The sequence below is a fragment of the Thunnus maccoyii genome, chromosome 24 (genome assembly GCF_910596095.1).
Source record: "Thunnus maccoyii chromosome 24, fThuMac1.1, whole genome shotgun sequence".
In the NCBI taxonomy this organism is placed as follows: Eukaryota; Metazoa; Chordata; class Actinopteri; order Scombriformes; family Scombridae; genus Thunnus; species Thunnus maccoyii.
This window is the reverse complement of record NC_056556.1, coordinates 14,819,506-14,840,060: the sequence shown is the minus strand read 5'-3', so window position 1 is coordinate 14,840,060 and position 20,555 is coordinate 14,819,506. Positions and strand designations below refer to the sequence as shown.

At 39.1% G+C, this 20,555-nt stretch overlaps 1 protein-coding gene and 1 long non-coding RNA gene across 4 annotated transcripts in view; one reads left to right on the top strand and one right to left on the bottom strand.

Moving 5' to 3' along the window:
• The window catches only part of LOC121892176 (metalloreductase STEAP3-like), a 166,818-nt gene that overhangs the window by 105,561 nt on the left and 40,702 nt on the right, over window positions 1-20,555 (top strand). The window lies entirely within an intron of this gene.
• LOC121892182 lies at window positions 4,301-8,284 on the bottom strand. Its single transcript, XR_006094315.1, has 3 exons — window positions 8,097-8,284; window positions 6,511-7,104; window positions 4,301-5,586 (listed from the first exon to the last, which is right to left on the bottom strand). It is a non-coding gene; the product is annotated as an uncharacterized LOC121892182 (long non-coding RNA).

Genomic DNA, 20,555 nt, shown 5'->3' with positions numbered 1-20,555 from the left:
CCGGGAAGCTGTGGACCTGGTCACGTCAGACATTTTGCTTAATCCGGAATATGCCCTTGATATTACGAACATTGTATTCTCTTCAGTCATGACAGTATGTCTGAAGCATCTCATTGTTCAACATCACTTCATGACTCATTGTTCCAGATCCATTCAAAAAGTAGGTCCAATTCTCCATGTTTGGACAATGAGATTTGAAGTCAAACATAGGTTTTTCAAGAACAAAATCAAAAATTTCAAAAATGTAACAAAAGTCATTAGCTGGAAAACATCAGATGGCTATGGCACACCACTGGGAATCAATGCCATTGGAAAGTATTGACTGTGGGCCAGTAAAAACGTTTCATCTTGATGACTTTCCAAGTCGAGATAATTGCAGAGGAACTGCAGGACTTAGACTGTGAAGTTGATGTGACTTCTTGGATCACATGTTTTGGGACAGAGTATCGCCTGGGCCTTCTGATGTCAAACATAGAAGAGGATTTGCCAGTCAGATAAAAGACATTGTTGCATTTAATGAAGAGTATTTTCCTCTTACAGAGAACTTTGAGACACTTAGCTTTGCAGAGCATTTTCATTCCTTTCATGTGATACAGGGAAAAAATGAAAATGTTTCCATGCTGAAAGTTGATGAGTTGTGCTTCTTTAAGCCATTTGATCTGCAGACAACTTATGGTTTTGACAGAGATGACCAGAATGTGGTTCATGTGCATGTGTTTGTATGAGAAACTTGTTACTTAACTGGTTGCCATATACACTTTTGGTTTTTGACCATCCTGTGTGGTGATTATTTTTTTCAAAGCAGGATTTTTGACAGTTTACTTTGCACATTAGCTTAATTACTTCTGTATGGGAATCCACTTTATTGTCCTTTTGTTGTAAGAGGATTTTGTACTGTTGCCTTTTAAAGTATTTTTACTTTCTTGTCAAGGATAAGGTCAATTTACTTTCAGTTTAAAGAATTCAGAGAAGGATTATTTTCCAAGTAAAAAAACCCCCTAAAATTATGAAACCAAGAGAGCTTATATCTTCTCTGATAATTTAAGAAAGGTCTATTGAAAATGGATGATTTTGGGTTACAGTTTGCATTTATATTCACTATGCTAATAGGAAATTGATCCCAACCCTCATGAAAAGGAGAAGCATAATGTCTAGGACTGCCCCCTTTTAGTCGATTTATCGATTGATTAGGTCTTAGTTGACCCAGACTTTTTTTAGTTAATTTGTCGTCTTTTTCCATGTTGAATGAGTTAATTCTTTAAAAATTCTCCACACGTGTTTTTAATACTTTAAAAATGTTGTATATTGAATAACAATTTCTTTGATATGGTTGTTGAAAATAAAACTTAAGTTTTCAAGACTCTAATGTGTAGACTGTTCATTCCTGAAGTGTTAACGATTCCCCCTCGAAAGTGTTGAGTGTACGCCAGAGTAAAATTAAAAAGACTGGAGTGCGTGATTGTTGTGTGTTACACAACAGATGTTCGAAAGCGCTGAAACAGTGTCACAAATTACCAGACATAGAGTAGATTTTCACTCTCCAAGTGTTACATAATCAGCTCTGCAAAGTCCTACAAAAGCACTGACTTGGAGTACATTTTTTACTCACTGAGGGTTTTCAATTTACACTGCAGGTGTTGGAAAGCACTGAAACAGTGTCAAAAAGTACCAGTTATAGAGTACATTTGCACTCTTCAAGAGTTCAAATGTATTTGGAGTGTATATTTCTCACTTTTGACAGTGTTCAGTGAACATCAAACTCTTGGACCTATATATACACCAAAACTGGTGTTAAATGTACACTTATAGAATACAATATCAGGGTCCAAATTTAACTCTTGACATTCACCAAATGTGGGTAAATTTAGTCTTTGGCGATTAAATTATGGAGACCACCTGCCACTCTGGTGGTAGGAAAGAATGAATTTCCTACATGCGCTGGAGAAAGATGCTGGTTTGCTGTCACTTCAATCTGCCAGATCTGCCGTGCTATGTGTGTTGTGCGTAGTATGTAATTGCGTCAGTCATCAAACCGCGCAATATTTGGTTACGGTACGTGAGGTACTTGTTGCTGTCATCCAGGCAGTTGAAACAAACCCCGCTAGCTATGTGGAGATTTATTGTGGGAGTGGAGTCATCCTGTCTGCTCAGTAAAGATGTCTGCGATGGGTACAGGCAACTGCGGAGACGGACCTGCCCCGGGCACCATGTCCATGGCTTCCAACCCCCGAAAGTTTAGCAAGAAGATAGAGCTGAGCACCCAGTGGCAGGACAAGGAGACAGCCAGCAGGTCATAATGGACATCACCTCGACCAGGGTGAGTCTGAGTTGGAAGTCGGAGGAGGAGAGTGCACAGATGAAGAGAGGCCTTGCCCGAGCTTGTCAGACTCCGAGATAACGTTATATTCTGCCTTCTGCTTAGAAGTGAATTTACAGCTCACAGCAACTTAATACAATATAGTCTTTGGCTTTTGTCTATATTACACAAGCATTGCTGTCACGTTGAACGTTCCTCCAATTTACAAGTAGTAAATTTAAAGTATTTTGCTAATCATGATCTTTCTGGTACATTCGGTATTCAACTGTGACACAAAATAGCTCTCAATTAAATCATCACTGAAACTCTTGTTAATGGATTTTCTGATTGCTGAATTTGATTCAACTGACAAAAATCTGAGTTGGGTACAGCCCTGGTCTGCACAGTACTTAAATATAGATCGAGAATCGCGTATGAGACCAAGATGACATGCTAGATAGTAATAATAACAAATTGCAATAGTAAAAAAGCTATTTATTATTTTTGGCTGGTAAAAAATCTGGCTGGCTGGTAAATTTTTTCATCTACCAGCCGCCTTGGCAGGTATGCAAAAAAGTTTTGACCCTGCAATATACACTGTGATTTTTGCTGTGCAGCGTACAAATTGCGGTTTTGTGTAGTCTGCCATTGTCTGGTTTCACTGCTCAGTTCAAATAAAAATAAGTTCACAATATTAACTTTTAAATAATGAATGACATGCATGCAACAGCAGGAGTCAGGAGTAATGTCTCAGACACAACACACAATGCTACCAGCCACAGAGATTGATACCCGGTGGGCACTGGGGTTTATTTCTCCTTAACCACAAACTCCATTATGGACAATGTGTGCCAGGCATTGCCATCAACCATGGAAGGAACTCTTCTTTGAAAGCAATAAAATCTGTTCCACTGCTGCATTACATTTGTGTTGCATAAGGACTCATATGAGAATTGAAGCAAAATAAATTCAATATTGGTGTTTGTCTCGTAAATGCTCACTAAAGTGTGTCATTTCAGCTTTTTAAAAGATATATTCATGGAGTTGTTAGTGTACTCTTTCTGAAACAACACAGACTTATTACTGATGAACTGTGTCTTGCTTCAGATTGCTCCACATGGTAAAATACACTCCCTGAATGACAGCTGGAGGTAACATGTTAAGTGCGATTGTGGAAAAAGCGGAGTGCCCGGGGTTGGGAGTCATCTGCCTGGGATCTGATGGGCTGGTTATGAGGATCCTCATAAATATCTCTCACCAGCTCATCAGCTGCATTGCGCACCATTTTCCAGCCTGAGCCTGAGCTGTGGGCTGGCGGAGACGAGCTGTGATGGATGCAGTGTGGCACGGTCACTCACAGTGCTGAGGGCCACACTGATAACATCAGAGAGTAAGTGTGTGTTTGTGTGCTGGAAAAAGACAATTCTACTCTAGTATTTGTTAATCTTTGAAGGAATAGTTGTACATTTTGGGAAATACTCCTTTTCACTTTCTTGCAGAGAGTTAGATGAGATTGATACCACTCTCATGTCTGTAGACTATATATGAGGCCAGAGCCAATAGCCAATTAGCTTAGCTTAGCATAAAGACTGGAAACAGCTAGCCTAGCTCTGTCCAAAGGTAAAAACAATACATGAGTGAGTTTTACTAATTAACATGTTATATCTTATGTGTTTAAATGTAAAAACAAGTTGTGTTTTTTTCAGGGAGTTATGTGCTGAAACTATTTCTCTCTGGGCGTACTAACCTGGCCAAAAATTGCTGTAGCACATAACTATCTGTAAAACTACAACTTTTTACATTTTGTTGTTTGTATGAGTTAAATAATTTAGAGATGTTATTTAGTGAGCTTTAGAGGTTGTAGGCATATTCTTTCTACCTTTGGAAAGAGCTAGGCCAGCTGTTTCCCCCTTGTTTCCAGTTTTTATACTAAGCTAAGCTAACCATCTGCTAGCTCTAGCTTCATATTTAGCATACAGACAAGAGTGGTATCAATCTTCTCATCTAACTCTCAGCAAGAAAGTGAGCATGTGTGTTTCCAAAAATGTCGAACTATATCTTCTTCAGTTGTAACATACAGTATTAAGGGCATTAGGAGAGCTTTGTATGTTCATATCAGATAACTAAAAACAGTGCCTCTCCAAAAGGATTTAAAAATAGCTTTACTTTACCAAGAATGTGATAACATCATATGGAATTACTTTTGAAAAGGCCCCATGAACCCAGCACATGAAAAACTTGCAAATTTCCAAATTACTGTTTGGCAGCAGTAACATAATGGACTGGAGGGTTGCCAGTTTGAATCTGTGCTTGGGAATTCAGGACACACGTATTGAATGAGGCATGTTAGTCCCTCCCTATTAAAAAGGGCACCAACACAAAGCCCTTGAGCAAGGCAAAGACCCAGAGGAAGTCCTAAATCCCTGAGTGTGCAGTACAGGTATTTCCTCAAGGCTGTTGTTCTGAAAATTAATATCTTCTAAGCTGACTTTCTTGTTTAAATGCAGGCTTAAAAATGGAGAATGTTAATGTGACAACCACTGCATGCCTGTGCCAAAACGTATTTGCTGCTGAGACGTCTCCCCGGACAAACGTGAAATCCTAGAGTTGGTTGCCATTTCTCCTGTCATGCTGCTTGTAAAAGAATTATTCGCTCTTGTCTGTAGCTACACTTGTGACAACGCTGTAATATCAAGCCAATGAAATTACAGCTGTCGTTAGCGGCAGCGGATCCTGTTGCTTCTTGTCAGGCTTTGTGTTGAAATGGGCCAAGGTCAAATAGTAGAGCATTGAAAAATGTAGCGGATTAAGCCTGTTAAATAACTTGTAAGCTTAAACCGTTCACGTGAATTGGCAAATGTTCTTTTGGCTGACAGGTCACATAGTGCCAAAATAACCACCAGCAGCCAACTTAGCTGCACTGATGTCAATGTCTTTTTTTAGGCTTACCATGTTCTTGCAACTGAAAAACATATTATAAAGTGGCTTCAAATCAAATCAGAAAACATAAAGACCTCCTCCATAATCTTGGGCAAGGTTTTCCAGGGTTTTCCTCGTCCACCGCCACCTCACACCTCCCCGGCAGCTCGGCTTCACCAGGTGGTTTGACTTTGCAGCCACTTTTCCACTTGAGGACTTAATGCAGACACACAGGCCCAGCTGGAACCCATTAGGCCCGTGGCTCAGCCACCTCGGCCAAAAACATAACACCACCTCAATCAGCTGGTACAGGAGGCCTCCAACGGACAGGAAGCTGACAGGAAACCATTCAGAGCGTTTTAATGTTGCTTCTGGAAAGACATCAAGGTAAAGATGTCTTACAAATGTTTTACAATTATGTGCAGAAAAAGAGAGCATATCTCATCATTAATTAATTTAGCCCTCTCTGAACTCAAAGCCTACTTGCTGCTCAAGGTTTGTTGAATCATTTCCTCTGTCCCTATAAATTCACTAATTAATTACATTGGACTGATAAAGTAAAGAAATTAGGTTGCATTTTTACATAAACTGCCTGCCCAGTAGAATTTGTCTGCTGTTTGGCACCAGGCAGGTATCATACACTGAAAACAGCTGCTCAGTGCTGCTGAAAACAACACGGATGTGTGCAATGAGAATAGAAAAAAACAGTTAAGTTTTGGGGAGTTGGATGATAATTCTCTGAAGGTTCGTCACTTTGAGCGACTCTTTTCCCATTATATAGTTATTAAATCAATTGTTAAAATAAAAATATGGATTAGAGCAGCTTTAAGTGTATGTATATACATGAGTGCCTGTCTGACTCTGTGACAAAGCAAAGCTTCTGGCTGTTGTTATATTAGATTACATTATTTTGCTAAGTCCAGCTCTTGTAACTTCAGGACAGTAATACCATCAAACTTGTGTTTATAGACAGCCTGGAAAACCTTCCATTATTTACACAAACTAAATGCTGCAGACTTAAGAAATCATTTCCAGGTTAGATATAATGTTCTTGCCAGTTCTGAACAGTGGTAGCCCCTAGTGACCACTGGACAAATTATAGTGCTGACTGGTGGGCTAAAATGTTCCCAATGCAACCACATGCATGTTGGTGTAATATAAGAGATCCATGTCCCATTTAAGCCCCTTCAGTTATGTACATCTGATATTACAATAAAAAAATAGTTAACGTTTAAGTCTAAGCTCCATTATATAATTCGGTACCAGAGCTACATTTTGAGTCTGGGTATACTTACAAGCTTCATCTCCTGATGTGTGAAAGATCAAGGTGTGTGCAGATGGTCTTCAGGTCACAGAGGTCAGTACTCTGTCTCTCACTCTCTCGCTGCCTTTCGGCTGTGTCACACCCACAAATATAGACCAGTTTAGCCTCTGGCTGACCTGGCCTTGGCATCTTGTCAGTTCATGAGAGCATTTGGCACCCATGGTACTAAGTTCATTTATTTGTTGTTGTGTTTTTTCAATTCATAGTCAAAGTAAAATCATCTTTTGGTGTCAAAGTCCAGCCTCCTCTGCATGATTCAAATATGAATATTTTGTCAATTTTTCCTCAGTCTAGATTCTGGGTGGGTTTTTTTGGGGTGTGTAATAATACAGCCTGGTCTGGCCGCGGTCTGATCTGCGTTTTGGGAGCCAAAGTCTGCTCCAAGGGTCTTTAAAGGTCTGTGAGGTCGCTGAACGCTGAGTCGGTGCTGAACAGAGAGACATCTGTCCAGGCCTGGAAGGATTTCACGCTTCTGGCCGTCCAGATGATTTAGGCCCTTCAGGACTACCTGCTGGGAGAGGCTCCCAGCGGGTTAACCTGACACAGATGGATCCCCACGCCATCACTGAACACACACATGGAGACACACACACACATGTGTGAGGGTAAAGACAGATGCATGATGTGTGGACATAAAGGAACAAAAACACACTTACATACAGAAATCCACTGACAGACATGCACAAAACTGAATTTCACACACATACACACACTGTAGGCCTTTAGACCGGGATGACAACACAGATGCACATTTTCCACAGGCAGACAGACTGATGTATATCATACACACAGGCATTACTGAGCAGGCACAAGTGGACAAGGAGACAAAACGGCTGCAATTAACAGTAACATTAATAATTATTTTATTTCCTTTTTAAATGATCTAATCTGGACATTGTACCAGTTGAAACTGCATAACAGCTTTTAATTGGTTTTGAATAAAATTTAAGTTAGAGCACTTAGAGAATCAACTGATTACCTGTGAACAAATAGTTGCCTATTACATCCAATCAGCATATAAATCATCACCGATCAATCTCATTATAATTTCAATTAGCTTCATTTTGACTGTCTTTATTTTTAATTTACCCTAATGGGAATAATATATAATGCAGTCAGTAATGGTGACCTTTTTTTTAAACAGAATGAAGGTGTTTTCAGATGAGAAGATCGATAACACACTCATGTCCAGTAAATGTGAAGCTAGAGCCTAGAGATGATTAGGTTAACTTAACTTAGCATAAAAGACTAGAAGCAGGGGGAAACAGCTAGCCTGGCTCTGTCCAGAAGTAACAAAATCCACCTACCAGCACTCCTAAAACGTACTTATTAACACATTGTTGTTAGCCAGGCTAGCTGTTTACCCTCATTCTTTTATGCTAAGCTTAGCTAACCGCTTCCTGAACAGATATGAGAGTGGAATTGATCTTTCCATCTAACTCCCACCACCATTTTATTTCCCAAAATGTTGAACTATTTCTATGAAGTCTTTGTATGAGCATTGAGCCTGATGTGAAATACATATTAAGAAGTTTACTATGAGAAATGAAAACTTACAGGTTAACAAGATCCATTCTTGTCTCAAGTCGACTCAAGTTAAAGTCTGGGGAACTTTACAGAAGTGCAAGATGAAAAAAAGGTAAAACTGAAGTTGTAGAGGCTGAGATAGCCTGACTTTTTTCCTCCTTGCATAGGTCATACACTGTAAAAAAGTAATGGACATAGCCACCGTTACATCACCTGTTGGTTTGTGGACTCCATTTTGAAGCCTAAAGTTTGGCATTTTTACGGTCACCATCTTGGTTTTTTGGAGCCAGAAGTGACCATATTTGGACGAGAGGGTGGAGCTGACCCTAACGCTAGCTGCTAGCTTGGTTAACATGGTGCATTTGCAGTCTGAGGTTAACTGTGATAATGCTAATGCTAATTTTTGCTCGCAAAAAACGGGCCTAAAACCATTAAAACAAAATGAACTTACCAGAAAAACTGAACATCTGACTCGTTAGAGGGTCTTTTATCAACCAAATGCTGAACAAGATTTTTTTAGGCCACCAAAATGTTACAATTAACTTTCATGAAATTAAAAAACACAGTGAAATAGTGATAACTACGGCTATACTCTGAATCTTGGGTTACATCCCTGGCTATGTTACCCAACCAATGTTGTTGCCGTGGTAGTCACTTGTCAATCACAAGGCAACCACACCCTAAAGCATACCCTGCTTTATCGTCTATTTTACTATAAATGGGACCATGATTTACAAAATCAACATCACTATGTACTGAAGATGACTCGAAACTATGATTCATCAGGAAAGGGTTTACTGAGGTAATAAATCAAGTGAGAAATAGGATCATTTTCTCATAGACTTCCATACAATCAGACTTCTTTTTGGAACCAGTGGAGTCGCCCCCTGCTGGCCATTAGAGATAATGCAGGTTTAAGTCACTTCCGCATTGGCTTCACTTTTCAGACCCAGGACTACCCGCTTGGTATAGATCAAGTTCCAAAAAAACTGAATCCTACCTTCACCATAATGCAACTTGTAAATGTTTTTCATTAGACACTGCTGCCATTGAACTTAAAATTTCTCTGAGATATTTATGTCTGGTCAAATCAAATACCACCAACTTTGAAAAAAAGAAAAAAGTGGGTCTGAGTTGCTCGTCTTCGTGATCTTTCCTAATTCTGTAAAGCTGGGTATAAACTTCCCTCTGTGGAGTGGCAGGGATCAGCAACATCTGGCCAGGAGATCAGGAAACGCCTCTCTTTCTCTCTCTAACACATACACACACATACAAAAACGGCACACTGGTACTCAGACGTGCACTCCAGTGAGGCTTATGAACATCTGGCTTCCCAGACTTCCTCCACAGGGAATCAACTTTTTGTTGTTTTTAACCAACTGCCTCTCATTTTCTTTCTGGCTCTTCTCTACATACAGTCCATATAAATTACAGATAAACTTAGCATTGTCTTATTTACCTTCCTGCTCTTACACTGTAAGATTTTGCCTGTCGCATCAAAGGTTTTCAAATTTGCAGTAGTGAGTGAAAATGAGGCCTGTGCACTAAATGTAATTTTCATTTTCAGATAATTCTGACTCACAACACTCAAAAAAAATCTCAATTATGATTCACAATTTTTCAGAACTAATCAACCAGTTGTTGTTATCATTTTAGTGTATGCACGGCAAAGCTCACATCATTCTGGGAGTATCCACCTCCAATTACTCCCCTGCTTAATTCATCTGCTTAATCCCATTTCAAGTCTGTGGGGTCTCCTTTGGTTTCTTTGTGAAGCGAGTAGAGCAAATAAACAGTTGAGGCGAGCTCCTGTGTATTAGTTTCCTTGGGGAGCGCCTTGCTTTACCATCAGCCCATCAGGGGCCTGTTTCTACACACATTAGTGGTTAATTATTATCCGCCCGCAGCCATAATGAGCGCTGCATCGACCTGTGGCTATATGTGTTGCAGTAATATTACTTAATGGAAAAACAATCAGTCAGCTTTTCCCATTGAACAGTTTAAGGAGTTTGCATGGATAATATAGTCGATTGTTCAGAGGGAAAATAGGAGAATTTGTGTGTGCATGTGTGGGCTCTAGTGAGCATTTGTTCTCTGTATTTTTAAAAAACAAAAAAAAACCCTATTTTAACCATTTTAGGAAATGTGTTTTGGATAATTGCTAAGTTAAAATAAAGTGACAATAATCAAGAATATTTTTTATATTCTACATTTCCTTCCTGACAAACATAAATGTACTATGCACTATGTGCTAGTACTGTATGTCTGAATATTCTGGCCACCCGATGAGTTGTAATTACTTTACATTTAGAGAAAAATAATTTCTCACCTGCTGACATTCTTTATCTTTATCCTTCACTGGGAGCAGAATTATTGTTAGAATAAGAAGAGGTGATTAAATATGATGGGAAAAAGAAACAAAATGAAAAATCTCAAAACAGGTGAATGAAATCAGCATAAGTTAAGAGGTGAAAAGGTTTGTTGATATAGCCCTTTAATCAATATCTAATGTTATTAATTAACAGGAAAATGTCCTTAACACCTCATGTCATACTGTACAATGCTCCTGCAACTTCAGAATACTTTTTAAACTCACATCCAGTAATATTATATATTGTACAGTATTGTATTGCTAAAATAATAATAGAAGATGAAGATATGATCAAAAATAAACCCTCAAGTGTTACGTTCTCATTTAATCATCTGCTTTTATGTTACTGATAGGAGATATGGTCTATTAGGTTACTTGCTGAAAGTTTATATGAATAAAGTATATTTTTAATCAGTTTTTAAAATAAAAACACGGCCGTACTTGGCTTCTTCCATTGATGTTCTTCCGTTCAGTCGGAAGTCAGTGAAACTCCAAAGAAGACAAAATGTGGCCCGACTTAACACTAAATTGAAAAACTGTGGCTTTTCACATCTGTCTTCAAATACAGCTCGAACCAAGAAAAGGGTCTTTGCAGAAGAAGCAAAAGAAAAATATGGCTTCAAATAAAGCCTCACATGCTATTTGCTTTGGTCATTTGTGAAATGAGAACAGTTTTCATGACTTCTGTTAAGACATTTGGCCGACTGACTGTGAATGTGACCAGTCTGCTCCTCACATGTCAGTGATACTACAACTCATCCACCCAGAGATAACATCTTGTACATTATATTTGGCTTATTATTATTATTATGTTAAAGCACTGTCTGAATAAAATTATCATACAGTAACAGGAAACTTCATATAAACAGCCAATACAGTTTGATTTAGCATTTAAGTTTTTAGCATTGCTTCTACATTTAGTGCACACATTTAGCATGTCGTCAATAATTTCTGGTAAATTTATCTTTAAGTTGCATCGATATAATGTTCATCCTTTTAATGTACAATGCTACTGGTCTTGGGGACATCTGGGGAGAGATTTTAATTCATTTTGCATATTTTATTATATTTTGTTTGTTTTTGCATAATGAACCATCCCATCAAGACATGTTTTAAGATATATAAAAATAATAATATGGTTAAATTATATGTAATTCTATATATTTAGTTGCAGTTCAGTTTGCAGTATTTTGCATTAAGTTCTGTTTTATTGACCTCTTCTAGGGCCCAATTTAGTTAATATTCACATTTCTCCCTTTAGGGTTAGGGTTGGGGTTAGGGTTAGGGTTAGGGTTAGGGTTCGGTTCTCATTGTGTCCTGCTTGGTCTCTAACATATGACAAATTCAAATGAAAACATTATTATATTCAACTTAGCTAAACTTGCCTGCACTTGACTTGGCTGTATTGGAAATACAAGCAGCTCTTACAACTACAAACCCACACAGACATGCTTACCGGTATCATATATCCCTTTTTGGCAGACTGTTCATTTTTTTCCCCCCCTTTTTTTAAATTAGAGACATAAAGAGAGAGCGTAACCAGCATGCTATTCTTAAATGCAGCCTGATGGAGCAGCGTCACACTACTCTGAAGTCTGTGGAAACATGGGAAAAATGCACACACTCATATACACACACATGGACATGTACAGTATACAACCTCTGAATTCCCATCCAGCAACCAAAAATGTCTGGCATTTTGGACTTTTCAGATTCTGGTCTTTGATGGTTCTTGACCGCGCACTTGTCATAACGCTGGGGTAAAGTTTCTGTGCTGGCAGTGCAGTTAGCTATTAACAAGCCTCTGAGTATTGTTGTCATTCCTGACTGAGACCACTGGGTAATGCTAGCAGCGAGCCCGCCTCTTACTTAGTGGGTGGCGACGACGAGCCATTTAACAATCAATTCCTAACATCAACTGTAATAATAACTTTTCTTTCTTGTGACAAGTCATGTCATTTTTATGACTTACCACAAAAAGAAAAAAAGAAGATTCTTCATTGATCCGTTTGTTCTTCCCCCGCCTAGGATTTAGGGTGTTGCTCAAGGGCACTTCAGCGATGGTTTTGGGTTCCGAAAGCAGAGCCTTTCAGTCTTTTCTTTTTTTAAAAAAAAAATCCTACTTTTCCCCCTCTATCGAAGTGTAAGTTTTGGCTCATTGCGTATGGTTTCCAGCACATTATAGCATTGCAGGAGGTCGCCCGCGCACTGACACAAATCTGATCCCCAACCAGCTGTTAGAGACGGCTCATCTTCTGTCTACAAACATCTGCGGTTCATCTCCGCAGCTTTTTGACGGGAAATACAGGACATCAGCTCCCTTATGCTCTTCTCTTTTTCTCCCTTTCTCTCATTCCTGGTTCTCCTCTGATGTTTGTTTTCTGCCTCGCCACCATCTGCTCTCGATGATTTACAGGGTTTAATGCACAGAGGCGAAAAGAAAACTAATTAAGTCAATGTTCTAAGTAGAGCTTCTTATTCTCACAGTTTAAATAGGTGTGAGTGTTTTTTGTGTTGTGTAACTTCAGGGACATTATGTTACTGGGACATCTTTCACATGGACATGTCTTCCACGTTGCATGTCTGAACTTTCACCCCTTTGATTCGTCATAGCCAACACACAGGTGTTCAGCCTCTCTGCTGTTATTTTACCCCTCTCTCCCTGCAAACCCTCCCGGTTATCATAACTCCACTGTGTAACAGTTCTCTCACTTGCACCGTGCATTCTAGCCACCAAGAGCTTTATAACCATCACATCAAGAAAGGTGTTTAGCCATTGTGTGCGTGTAAGTATGTGAGGAGGTTGCCAGTGGAGCATCTTCTTAGCTGCAGTAAGGCCTGCTAACAATACACGTTTCCCAGGATATGATAGCTGGAAGTCATTTAAGAGCATAGCTGTAGGTGAACATGGTAGTATAGTTCCCAACACATCCGACAGCATGGAGAACACCTGGCTCCAAAAAAACGCCACAACACTACACTCCCAAAACATATGCATAAAAGAACCTATGTGACCATCAGGGCAAAGGTCACACAGTGGGGAGGAATAATCTTCATCATGTGGCGCTTTTTCAGAGTAAGGTAATTCCTATGGATAAAGATCAAGTAGATCTGTTGATGATCAGGATTCTACCACTGTACCCCACACTTTGTTCCATGGTGTAGACTCATCATTAACAGGTGGACCCAAATCCCTAGACCACACTTGTTGTACTTGCAGGGACTTGTAGGAGGACAAAGAGAATAGTGAATACAATACAGATACCAAGCTCTTGGTTTGATCCCCATTGTCTAAAATATAAAAAATTCTTAATGGAGTCAACCTAAAATTAGTAGTTTGTAGAGATTATATTGTAGCATCCATAATTAAGCATGTAGGGGAGCCTCCCAGTATGCACTGGGGCAACAGATTCATGAATATCAGTGTCATTTTATGTGTGGTCCTGCACTGTTTTACATAATGTATTTTTACACAGTTCTATTATTGTTATATAGTATTATCAATATATATTATATATATTATCAATAATATTCAGAGTGAATGTAGTTAGATCAGGAATGATTGTTGTGATTGGAGAGGTTTTGTTCAACGTAAGTGACTTATGTTGTGAAGTACCTTGACTGACAATCTGTTGTCCTTAGTTGTAGATTAGTAGTAGATTTAAGGCTTAGTAATGTGAAAATACAAAACTGCACTCTTGTACAGTATGTGGTCACATTTATAAAAGAATTGAGTTATCACAGTTTAGATACATAGTTTGCCCAACTCCAGAAAAATGTTTTTCCTTCACTTCAAACTTGTAATTTTCAGTGAAATGAATAGAAAATATTTTGTGTCATCTCATTAACCTCATTGTTAAAAAAAAATCGCATCAGCTAATATTATTTTTTAACATAAACATATAACATTAAAAAAAAACCCATTTTTGACAAGATTCCCTCAAATTTGATCAGGTAAGATATATGGGATGGAAACACTATAAACCGCCTCAAATATACAGTATCAGGTTACTTGCTACCATGATGATGATATATTACTTATGAAGAATTTTGTTACATTTGAGCTCAAATTTTGATACTTATATGCATATTTCAACATGTTTTATCCCCAAATTTAATAGATTACCAGTACCTGTCTGCATTTGCTACTTTCATGTACAAAAATAGAAATAACTCAAGTAAAAGTTTAACTCAGATGAAAGTAGAAATAAGTATAACTCGATGAGTAAAAAACTGAAAAGTATACATGCATAACACTGATGGTGTATATATAACATCACATCTAGTCCCATTGCGTAGATAATAAACACACAAGTACATGACAGCAAAACAGAAAGCACTGAGAGATTGATATCACACACACACACACACACACACACACGCATCCAGACAGACAGACTTTAGATGGTATGTCATAGACCACACATTGTGCCGGCTGTGTGTTAAAACAGTTATTCACGGTCTCGCATTCTGCAGCCCAGATCCAGAGATGAGTTGCCCTGGAAACCTGAACTTCTGGCCTTCATGTGTGCATGTGTGCATATGATGATGTGTACATATGTGCATTAAAATATGTCTTGGAGAGTTCATGTTTTAAGAAGTTGTTTGATCAGATTATGCTCAAACCAAATTTCTAAATCTGATTTTCAGGCGTTAAAAGGCCGAAAACCTCATAGTGAATAATTATAAAGTTAAATTATACGTATATATATGTTTATATATGTTTTTTTCTCTCCTTTTGACAGTTTACGTTGGTGGTCTAAAGAATATTTGAGCCACTCTTCCCTCTTTACACAACAACCACAGCATGCAGACATCGCATCTAAAATCATATTGTGCTTACTGTACATGAACCTACCCAATTGTCCGCAAAATTAATTGCTCTTGACTGCAGCAAATTGGATTCACTGTCATTGGTAGAGCAGCCAGACTCTCTGAATATGGGAAGCTTTACTGTCTTTTGTCTAGCGAGGCTTCATAAATAACTTAGACTTCCTCCTCTGGAAGTCTGCCAGTGGCTCTCCACTAAACTGCACAAGCTCCACGGCTTTCTACGAGCAGCCGACTGCAAAATGGACTGCCGGCTCTTGACCCCTTGAGGAGTTCAGAGCCATATATGAGTTAATATTTCTGTAAGGAAGAGCTGAAGCGGTCGACCACCCTCCTTCCCACTGCCATGTGTGTACAAGAAACAACCTGTTAAACCAAAGCACTTTATTTTTGACATAGCAATGTATTGATTGAATAATCCTGCATTTGTGTGTAAGTGTAAATTTAGAGTCTTTGCATGTATTGACATGAATTTTTCAAAACAGTAGAAAACAATTTTTGGACATTTTTGAACACCTTCAGCACCTTCCTGGAATTGCAATCTTGTTCCTTTTGCGTTAGAATGTACGTATTATAAGCCAAATGAATGTGATATAATATAAAACTAGTTTCTACTAGGAAAATGGAGGCTACTGTAAAGTGGAAGCTAGTTAGCCTAGCTTGCTAACGATACTTTTTGTTCAAGTTATTTCAACACCTGCTGAGTCACTGGCAGCTGTCACACTCATTTAGTGTTGTGTTTCTCTCATATTATACAAAGGAAGGAACTAGCGTAGGCTGTCTTTTATGGGTCCAGTTGTGGTGATAGCAAATGACCAGACAGTTAAAAAACATTCCTGTGATTCAAATCAGGACATGGACTAAGTTATGGAAAAGAAGTCACAAAGTAATGTAGTCCTCAAATCACAGCTGATAGAAGTAACAGCTTACAATGTTGGCTATCAAAGCAGAAAAAATAATAAAACTTCTTCTCCAGACATGTTTTAAGATAATAATTTGTATCCTGTATGTATTTTCCACAAAAAAGTTTGTCTTGTTAAAATCTTTAAATTACATCTATTCCTTCTCCCTCATTAAAAATTTGAGAATCAATGAATATGTTAATCTTTTTAATTTTAAAAGTTTAAAGGTATACTATGTGGGATTTGTTAACACATCATTCAAAGTTGGCCCCTCCTCCCCGGCTCAACAACACCAGAGTGAGCTGTGTGAGAGAGAGGGAGCAGTGGTGGTCGAGCAAGATAGAGAATGAATGAAGAGGGGAGGAGGCGCAGCCAAAAACAAAGCCATGAATCAGATAAATAAAATGTTATTTTCTGAATGATACACAGCAGTTACGTTTTAAAGCACAAATAAACACGCCCACACCCTGCACAACCCTTCAGGAAGATGCCCCATTGCTGGATTTGGTGTGAATGCAGAGCTTCATCCTGTCCGCTGTGGCCTCTCTGCTCTGCGTGTGTGTAGCTCAGCCCCGCCCTCGGTCAAGCAGACACACAGACCAGCGGCTCTTTATACCTCCATGACACAGAGACAGAGAGCAGAGCGGAGCAGAGGAGAGAGACGGCGATGTAACCTGGTCGCTATGCTATGAGACTTCACACCCTGCGTGATGCTATTGGCTGGGGGCTACACACCCACTGCCCAAAGGTTAACGTCCTGAACACAGCAAAATAATAAGAAAATACAAGCAGAGGACTCTGTAGATACATACACCGCCACACATTTCTAATGGGTCATAAGTGATGATTGTGAGGGATTACTTTTTTATGAATCTATACATTGTTTTTTAAGAAAATCTTGCGTAATATACCTTTAAATGCTGGACACAAGATGTCTCCTACTAAACTATAAAGTCCATTCTAAGTATATCTGGACTGGAGGCTTCAAGTTTCCACATCACACTTGTGTAAATTGAATATTTGAAAAGAATTTTAATTTCAGTTCACATTTTAAAAATACTACATATCTGCTGTCATGCAACACAGTGTCTACATGCTATATAATGGTAAGCATAGTATAGCTCCAGGTGCAAACACATGAACAAATTTCACAGCTCATACAAACACATACATGCACACATGCAGACAAAGGTGCCGCCCTACATTCATCATACTATTTGAACAGTGATATTGCTCCCATCAGGGGAAGCCCCCCCCCCACACACACCCAACCCCTCCCCGCACTTTCCCCTTGACAGCGAGAAGTCTTCCCATACGCCGGGTGGCCGCAGAGGGCCCCACGCACGGATGACATCAGCGCTCAGCCCTGGAGGAGCCCGTGACAGCCGTATGTAAATTGAATATGACTAATCGCTTCCCCGCATCACCTCTCGCCACCTCCGGGACACTGCGATGAAAGACGGAGCGGGGAAGGAGGAGAAGGGAGATCTCCACAAGCGCGTCCGCTTTTGAAGTGTGAGAAGAGGGTGAGAGGGTGGCCAGGCAGACAGAGTAAGCCTGAAATTGTTTTATTTTTAAACTGAATCCAGAAATAATTCAAAAACACACTAAAAACTTTTAAAAAGATCAGTCTTCTGAGTTTTAACAATGCTAAAGGCCTGCTGTCAGTCAACCGGGTGCTACATGCTAAAGTGTTAGCATGCAGTCAGTGATGTACTTTGGATGTTTGGTTGATTGCGGTGTCTATGTTCTCATCACTTAACGGCTGAGTTGACCGACATGACAATCTCCTGCAAGAAATGTGGTGCATCGCTTTAAAAGCAAAGCCCTTGTCTGAAGTATAAAGCCTCTCAGGGGGGCAGCGGATAGAAGCGGGTTTAATCGCTGTTCTCATCGATGACCATCTTCTTCTCACAGCTTTGGTTTCCTCAGTGGAGTGAAGTGGTTTGTACACACACACACACACACACACACACAGACACACACACACACACACACACACACACACAGAGCAAGAGAGGCAGTGGGAAGATAAAGTGCTTCCACATGTGGAAGGCATGAAGAAGAGGCAGAGGTGCATGTGACCACCCATACAACAGGGGGAATCCCAGGTGTCCCTGCCTTTGTTCTTACTGTGTTCGTGAGTGTGAGCGTGCGTGTAAAAGTGTGTGTTCATGCCTTTATCAGACACTCGCCATGAGAAGAGTTTAAAAATGTGCACCACACACATCGTTTTTAAACCAAATCATATTTACAATCCACAGAAATTGTTCACGATAAAAACAAAAATCCACACACGTACCATTGAAATTCAGACTTTTCCCTTTGTCTTCCTGTATCTTTAAGTTATGTGCAATCACTCCTCTCACGCCGATTAATGTGCTGCATGTGATGACTTCTTTTGACACAGACGAAGCAGATTAAAAAACACTCTCCAGCAGCCTGAATTGATGTGTTGTCTGCCGCATAGCTGTGGCTGGAGATGCACTGTCATTTCCTGACGCTTCCTTTTTAATTAGAGCAGAATAACCGGCCTTAAAGTGCGCCGCCTTCTCGGTAGCACGCTATACACTGGAAAATTACATCCTTACATCTTAAAAAAATACAGAGTCTGTTCACAGGAACCAAAATGAAATCTCATTTACATCCCTATAAAACAGTCATTTGATTTATATAACTTCAGCACTATTTTATCGCCAAAACGTAGACTAAAAACATGACTTCATACAGGACTCCTGTAGAAAAACTGCGGTGTTTACAAAGTAGAAAACCAGCCTTTGAATGGACGTTGGAATCTCTGGATAAAACTTGATGACACAAATAATTATCTTCATATTCATAAGCTTTGCATTGAAGGTAAAATACGTGTGAACATTATTTACACATCCATTTCTTCACAAAAAAAAATAAAAGTTAAAGTCCCCCCTCACTTTTGGCCTGAACAAAGCAGTTTGCATCACGTACAGTGTGTTATTGATGCCCCCACACCCCATCCCAACCCCACCCCGTTCAAATCACCCCCTGATGGGCAGAGTAAACAAGTGGCGCTGTGTATATCCTCCATGTAATCTGGATTTAGCTCGGTGTGATCACGGCTGTTGGAGCAGAGAGCCCCCTGGACACTCAGCTGCACTGTGGGAGGTTCCCTTTCAATGCCACCTTTGTCTGTTTGTATGTGTTTGTGTTTATGTTTGTGTTGTGTGTATGTGTGTGTGTGTGTGTGAGTCTCAGATAGTCCAGTTGACAGCCCATAATAAGTCATGAGTAAATTTCGCCATGGTGAGAAGTAATCTATGTGCACCCCTGAAACAAAAACACTCACAAAAGATCAGGGTCAAAATCATTCTGAGTTTCTTTGAACGCTGATTGGTCTGACATGCGCGCACACACACACACACACACATACACACCACACACTGCAAATGTTATTCCAATAGAAGTGAGTCAAGTGCAAAGACAACTTGACCCCTCAATGGTTCACAGACAAGCCAATAATATTTGAAGCAAGTGATGAGCAACACCTCCCGTTCATCCTACAATTTTACAATTGTACAATATTTTATAATTGTACAATATTCTTTTTTACTCGACTTTCGTTAATTTACCTATGTATATAAAAAAAATCAGCTGCATTATACAATCCACATTTGCTATTTTTTTTTAAATTCTTTTCTACTGTAAAAAACCAATATGAGCTCAGACTGGAATCTGACTTTTGGTGTCTGTTTTACCATTAAAAAACAATACTCTAGAAATGGTTAATTTCCATGAAAAAAGCATGTAAAACTCGAAAAACAGAAATAACAACCCGGCTACACCATCACACTCAGACAACTGTAGCAAGAGCACTGTATCAAGTGAAAGCTAGCTGATGAGACAGCTAAAGCTAAATGTCCTCATAAATTCCTGCCTAGCTGCTATCTGTAATTTAAAAATGTGACACGCTGTTGATACACTTTGTTATTGCACATAACTACATGAGATAATATCTAAATCCAGTCATTATGGTGAATTAAAACCCTTAGATAGCAGTAAGTGCCATCTCAACTTTTGCCTCTAGCTAGTGGAATTCATGTGATTTAAATTGAATAATATCTTTAAATATATCAAATTATAAATGAACTCATTCTATTGATGTCAATATAAATATTAAAAATAAACACAATGACAGTGATAATATTTCCTATGAACTATGGACTTAAAATTATCCAAATAAAGTTTGTTTTCTGAAACTAACTATTTCAAATGGACTAAAAGTGTTCAGTTTGTATGTTAATACTGCATTTTTGTCTCATATTATCCAAAGACAGAGTCCATTATCTGCAGTATTATCAGTTCTTTTACATTGATTTTTGGGTAAAATAATCATCCTAAACAGGCATTAAT